The sequence below is a fragment of the Trichosurus vulpecula genome, chromosome 1, assembly GCF_011100635.1.
Source record: "Trichosurus vulpecula isolate mTriVul1 chromosome 1, mTriVul1.pri, whole genome shotgun sequence".
NCBI classification, from domain to species: Eukaryota; Metazoa; Chordata; class Mammalia; order Diprotodontia; family Phalangeridae; genus Trichosurus; species Trichosurus vulpecula.
This window is the reverse complement of record NC_050573.1, coordinates 31124088-31131264: the sequence shown is the minus strand read 5'-3', so window position 1 is coordinate 31131264 and position 7177 is coordinate 31124088. Positions and strand designations below refer to the sequence as shown.

Sequence of the window (7177 nt, the reverse complement as noted above, 5' to 3'; positions counted from 1 at the left end):
ATGAATTAAAGCCTTGTGTGATAGGATAAATGATTTCCCATGTAACGTAATTTCAAAATATACCTAACTAAAATAATATCACCTGGTTAGTATTCAATTTTATTCCAAGCATTTAAATTCATGATTTTGTGACTATTATTATGTTTCTAAATTTTCTTGTAGTGTGAAGTTTGGCAAACTATTGTATCAGATATACTGTTAGGAAAGCAGCTTCTATTTCATCTGGATGCTGTTACATCATGACCTGAATTTCGAAAAGGTGAAAATATTTGAGAACAGTTATCTTATTTTATCAGCCCTGCTGATCATGTGCTGAAATATGCTGAAGTATTGTAGTTTAAGAGACTGGCAGCTTCCAGGCTTGCCTATAGCAAAAAAGAAGTTTTATCTGAAATAGTTTGGCTATCAGCTATGAAAATTGTGAAGATATTAGTTAGGTTGTTAAGGGTTCTTATGATAAGGTTAAAAACTTAAGAAACATTTAATTGGAAATATTTTAAAAGGGAAATTGATAATTGATTACTGTGTGAGAAAAGGTACAAGAAAAAGACCTTTGCAGATCTCCTTACTTGTAAACTTACAAGATTTCTTGGGACCATATAGTCATAAACTCTTAGCACCCTTATGTTGTGAAGTTCCTCAACTATGAATTGATTCACTGAGTAAACAGGACCCCCTCCTCATTAAAAACATTCCTTCTAAAAAATGGGGTTGATGTTTTCAAGCCTTCTTATAAGGTAGATTAAGTTTCATCTAAGGTGATTTGCCTATCACTTGTAATGGTTATGAAGTTATACCTAGAGTAATATGTACTGAAGTTACATCTCCTTGGCTAACATAGTCTTGAGTTTCAATCTTAAAAAAATTATCTTGTTGTAGGAGTTAATATACCTTAAGAGACTACCATTTGGGATAACAACAATTATGACAGCTTCTGGAAGTAGATTGGAATGTGCAAAAACATCAAAGAATTGAAAGAACAGAAATGGCTCACTTGGGCTGAGATCTTCCAACAGGCTCAAACTAATTTATGGAAAGAAGAGAGGCCAAAGAACTGAAGTGACTTAGAGGGGAGAAAATGTGAATGTTACCTGATGTGAACAAGCAAGTTGAACAACTCTCTTTAAAAAATATTTATTTATTTTTAGTTTTCAAATTCACTTCCATGAGTTTTACATTTTTACCCCTCCAGCCTCAAGATGACATGCAATTTGATATGGGCCTATTAAGCATATTTTCACATTAGTCATGTTGCATAGAAGAATTATAATGAGTGGGAGAAACCATGAGAAAGAAAAACAAAGCAAAACAGAACAAAAAAGAAAATAGTCTGCTTTACTCTGCATTCTGACTCCATAGTCCTTTCTGTGGATGTGGATGGCATTTTCAATCATGAGTCCTTTGGAAATGTTTTAGGTCCTTGCATTGCTGAGATGGGCTAAGTCTGTCAAAATCAGTCCTCACACATTGTGGTTGTTACTGTGTATAATGTTCTCCTGGTTCTGCTCCCTTCACTCAATATCAGTTCATGTAAGTCTTCACAGGTTTTTCTGAAGTCCACCTGTTCATCATTTCTTAAAGCACAATTGTATTCCATTACAACTTGTTCAGCCATTCCCCAATTGATGGGCATCCCATCAATTTCTAGTTCTTGGCCACCACAAAGAGTGCTGCTATAAATATTTTTGTCCATGTGGGTCCTTTTCCAATTTTTATAATCTCTTTGGCATACAGCCCTAGAAGTGGTATTGCTGGGTCAAAAAGTATCCACATTTTTATAACCCTTTGGGCATAGTTCCAATTTGCTCTCCAGAATGGTTGGATCAGCTCACAGCTCCACCAACTATGAATTAGTGTTCCAACTTTCTCACATCTTCTCCAACACTTATCATTTTCCTGTACTGTCATGTTAGCCACTCTGACAGGGGTGATGAAGCACCTCAGAGTTGTTTCAATTTGTGTCTCTCAACAGTGATTTAGAGCATTTTTTCATGTGATTATCAATTGCTTTAATTTTTCCTCTGAAAACTGCCTGTTCATATGCTTTGACTATTTATCAATTGGGGAATGACTTGTGTTCTAATAAATTTGACTCAGTTTCCTATATATTTTAGAAATGAGGCCTTTATCAGAGATGCTAGTTGTAAAAATTCTTTCCCAGTTTCCCGCTTCCCTCCTAATTTTCATTATATTGGCTTTGTTTGTACAAAACTTTTTAATTTAATGTAATCAAAACCATCCATTTTGCATTTCATAATGTTCTCTATCTCATTTGGTCATAAATTCCTCTATTCTCCATAAATCTGACAGATAAAGTATTCCTTGCTCCCCTAATTTGTTTATAGTATCAGCCTTTATACCTAGATTGTGTACCCATTTGGACTTTATTCTGGTACACAGTGTCAGATGTTGGTCTATGCCCAGTTTCTGCCATGCTGTTTTTGAGTTTTTCCAGCTGTTTTTGTCAAATAGTGAGTTCTTATCGCAGAAGCTGGGGTCTTTGGGTTTATCAAACAAAAGATTGCCATAATCAGCTTCTGTGTCTTGTGTACCTAGCCTGTTCCAGTAATCTATCCCTCTATTCCTTAGCCAGTACCAAGTAGTTTTGATGGTTGCTGCTTTAATAATACAATTGAAGATCTGGTGTGGCTAGGCCACCTTACCTAGCATTTTTCATTAATTCCCTTGGTATTTTGGACCTTTTGTTCTTCCAGATGAATTTTGATATTATTTTTTCTAGCTCTATAAAATAATTTATTGGTAGTTTGGTTGGTATAGCACTGAATAAATAAACTGATTTAGGTAGAATTGCCATTTTTATTTTATTAGTTTAGTCTACCTAGGAGCAACTGATGTCTTTTCAGTTGTCTAGATCTGATTTTACTTGCATGAAAAATGTTTCATAATTGTTTATATAGTTCCTAGGTTTGTTTTGGTAGTAGGCTTCCAAATATTTTATAGTGTCTACAGTAACTTTAAATGGAATTTCTCTTTCTATCTCTTGCTGTTGGGCTTTGTTAGTAACATATAGAAATACTGATGATTTATGTGGATTTATTCTATATCCTGCAACTTTGCTAAAGTTGTTTATTATTTCAAGTAGTTTTTTTTACTTGATTCTCTAGGATTCTCTAAGTATATCATCATATCACCTGCAAAGAGTGATAACTTAGTTTCTTCTTTGAATATTCTAATTCCTTCAATTTCTTTTTCTTCTCTTATTGCTAAAGCTAACATCTCTAGTACCATATTGAATAACAGTGGTGATAATGGACACCCTTGTTTTACCCCTGATCTTATTGGAAATACATCTAGTTTATCCCCATTACATGTAATGCTTACTGAAGGTTTTAGGTAGATATTAGTTATCATTTTAAGGAAGGTTCCATTTTTTCCTATTCTCTCTAGTGTTTTAAATAGGAATGAGTGTTGTATCTTGTTAAAAGCTTTTTTTGCATCAATTGGAATAATCATATGGTTTCTGTTAGCTTTGTTGTTGATATGATCACTTATGCTGATTATTTTCCTAATATTGAACCAGCCCTGCATTCCTGGTATAAATCCTACCTGATCAAAGTGTATTATTCTTGTGATAAGTTGCTGTATTTTTCCCTCATATTTTATTTAAAGTTTCTTCATCTATACTCATTAGGGAAATTGGTCTATAATTTTCTTTCTCTGTTTTGACTCTTCCTGGTTTAGGTATCAGTACCATATTTGTATTATGAAAGAATTTGGTAGGACAAGTGGAACAACTCACTGGAACATTCTGTGAAGAGAAAAAGGAAGAAGGATGAACATTCCAAGAAAGTTGAGAAAGAGAAGAAAAAGAGCAAGAAAAGGAAATATGAAAAAAAAATGGGTCATCTGATAGTTCATTGAGTTCTGAAGATGAATGGGTTGAAGCAGTTCCATTGCACACAACTGCCACAGAAAAAGCCTGGAAAGTGAAGATTGAAGAGTCAGATAAAACAGAAGATGTCCAACGTTGTTCAGAGAGATGAATGGGTGACCTTTGATTTTATGTCTATGAAAACTCTACCTTCAATTAAAATAAAAAATATACAGCAAAGAAAACAGAACAAGAGAAAGCCCAGTGTGGTGAGAAGTCCATACTTTCTGAAAGAGAGCTGAACCCATATTGGAAAGATGGTGGAACAGGCCTACCACCAGAAGATCATAATCCATCATCAGTCACTCAGATGTCAGTGATAGCAGATGATGGACTACGAGGGCTTAAAAGGTCTTACCAAAGAATTAAAGAACAAGCTGAGAAACAAAATTGAAATTTTGAGGCTATTGTAGCAGAGAGATATGGGTCAATAGAGCCATTTCAGTTGAGGTTAGAAGCAATTAAAAATCAGCATCAAAAAGGAACAATTATGGAAGAGAATGGTGGAAAAAATCAAGATACTCAGAACAGAGTGGTCGAGAAAGTAAAAACCTAAACAGAGAGAAACATAGGTGATACCAACAGGGAAACTTGTAATGAATATTCAAGTGGCATTTAAGGCCAAGTAAATAGAACAAATGATCAAGTATCTGCTGAAGATAAGTTTAGAGGAGATGAAAGAGACAATAGGTCACAATTCATAGAACCAGATGGTAATGAATCCCATCTACTGAGAAAAGATTATGATTCAATAAAACACAACAAAAACATGATTTTTCTTTACTTGGAAATTTCAAACATAAATTCTTGAGACCTTCTGATGATGAGTTATCATTTTATATTTTATATCAGCATTATTAGGTCAAAATCCTTTTAATCATAATTTTCTAAAGCCTGATGAAAACACTGAACAAATTTCATTATCCTGGAGCCATGAAAAGAGGGGAAGAGAGAAAAAAAGAGATTAAAAAATTATGTAAACCTATTAGAAGTATTGCTGAAAAATCACGGTAAGAAAATCCAGGCCCTTCCTCTGGGAAAAGAGAATTTCTACAAGAAACTAAGACTTCATTTTCTGGATACAGTTCTGAAGATGGATCTACCCACTTCCTAAGCAAAGATTAGATGAGTAAACTTGGAGGCAAGATTCTCAAGGCAGAATTAATGTAAAACATGAACTTAGCAGTACAACTTAAAGCACAGCTTGACAAAGCATGCCAATCTGAAGAAATAGGAATGTGAGAATCAACAAGAAAATCTGAGATGGAGAATGAAAGCTTGCAGGAAGAACAAGAAGTAGTCCTTGTCAGAACTGGAGTATCATGGGAACCCAAGCAAGGGAGAAGGAAAAAGCAGATAATAACAACACACATAGATAAAGAGTGGATCAGCTACTTTCATCATGATGATGATGATGATGACGACGATGACTTAAACCTAAAGGGTTTCGGTTAGAAATGTAAAGATGGAGTTCATTCCATTGGTTATAATTCTTCTATGTAACCTGACTAATGTGAAGATATGTTTAATGTGAATGGGTATGTAGAGCCTATATCGAATTGCATGCCATCTTGGGGAGGGAGGTAAGGGTGAGGGGAGGGAGGGGAAGAAAATTTGCAACTCAAAAGCTTGTGAAACTGAATGTTGTAAACTAGAAACAAACAAACAAACAAACAAATAAATAATTTGAAAAATTTTAAGATGGGAACAGCAGATCAAAACAGTTTTCACAAAGATGGCATCTAATCTTACAGAAAAAACTGACCAAGAATACTACAGTTTAGATGACATTTTTGTATTAAAAGCAGCCAAGAAGGAATAGTTTGGTGAGGAGGATGGGGAGAAGCAGAAGATAAAAGCAATCTCAGAGCACCAGAAGCTTGCTGCACAAATGGAGAAGTGTCCATATTGTTTCAATGGTCCTCAGCTTCCCAAGCACCTCATTGTTGTAATAGGTGTAATGGTTTACTTATGATTACCCAAATGTCATTTACTTACTGAAGGGCATTGCCTGATAGTCCCACTGCAGCACCATACAGCAGCTACTAGATTGGATGAAGATATTTGGCAGGAAATCCCGAGTTTCCTCAGCACCAGTGAGGATGTTTGAGGATAAAGAACTGCATCTTTTTAGAAACAAATATGAGCATGAACAAATGATATCACATGGTTTACTAGTGTATTCCTTTTTCAAAAGAAGTAGGAGATACGCTTCCCATATACTTTAAGAAAGCTATAATGGAATCTGATGAAGAATGGTCCATGAACAAGAAATTAATTGATCTGTCTTCAAGAGCTATCAGAAGTCTGTGCCCAGAGGCCTGCCTTACTTCTCTGTGGACTTTGGCCTTCAAGGAAGGTTTGCCCATATCACTGGAGACTGGTCAAAGTTTCCTCACTACTTCAGAAAGGAAGTTATTGGTGATATGCTGGATGTAGAACCAAAACTTTGGAAGAAGGGAATCCAAGAGAACTTTGATAACCAGAGGGAGAAACTGCTGCAGTTTGCTCAGTGGTGGAAGCCATATGACTTAACCAAAAGTAAATGACTGTAGGGAGAGGGAGTTTAATTAACCAGGACCTTTTCAGTGCTACTTCCATTTTCTCTTGACCTTCCCTAAATGAAAAAAACCAACACTTGGATCACAAAGAGGCAGAATAACAGACATGACAAGGATTCTTAACCACCACTAGTGATTGTCAGCCACCGCCTAACATCACTTGCTTATTTGGAGTCATTTTTTACAGGAATTTGGAGGAGTTTAGGGGAGAGCTCTGACAAATTCCTGCTTTCACTCTTCCATCTTGGCTCTGCTCTACATCAGTGGCTTATGTTCTTCAGCCCCTGATACTGTGCTCAAAGAGAAATACTGAGTTTATCAGGAAAAGACTACTGTCTATGTTTTGTCCTTGTGAGGGCATTATCATATCATCCTTGTTTTCTACTTTAGGAGAAACTTCTGAAGGAAGCAAATCATTGATGTAAAGAGAAGCCTGGGAGCTCCTGATTCCAGGTTACCACAATCCTGGAGCTTAGAGTAGCAACTCAAGTATTTATTTAAAGGAAAGATCTTATTTTAAACTAGTAATACATAATGTCACTCATTTAGCATGTTGAAGAAGAATGTATCCATGTGTACAAGTGAAAAATTAAGGGCTGATAATGAAATTTTTTTAAAAAAATTGACCCTCTATTAATTAATCTGTAAAGAACTGCCAATTTCCTCTGAGAGGTTATTGATTAAACTTTTCCCTGTTCATTATTTATGTGAGATTACAGATTAT

At 35.3% G+C, this 7177-nt stretch overlaps 1 pseudogene; it reads left to right on the top strand.

Moving 5' to 3' along the window:
• Positions 1-950: 950 nt before the first annotated feature.
• On the top strand, positions 951-4468 carry LOC118852982 (annotated as a pseudogene).
• The last annotated feature ends 2709 nt before the right edge of the window (positions 4469-7177 follow it).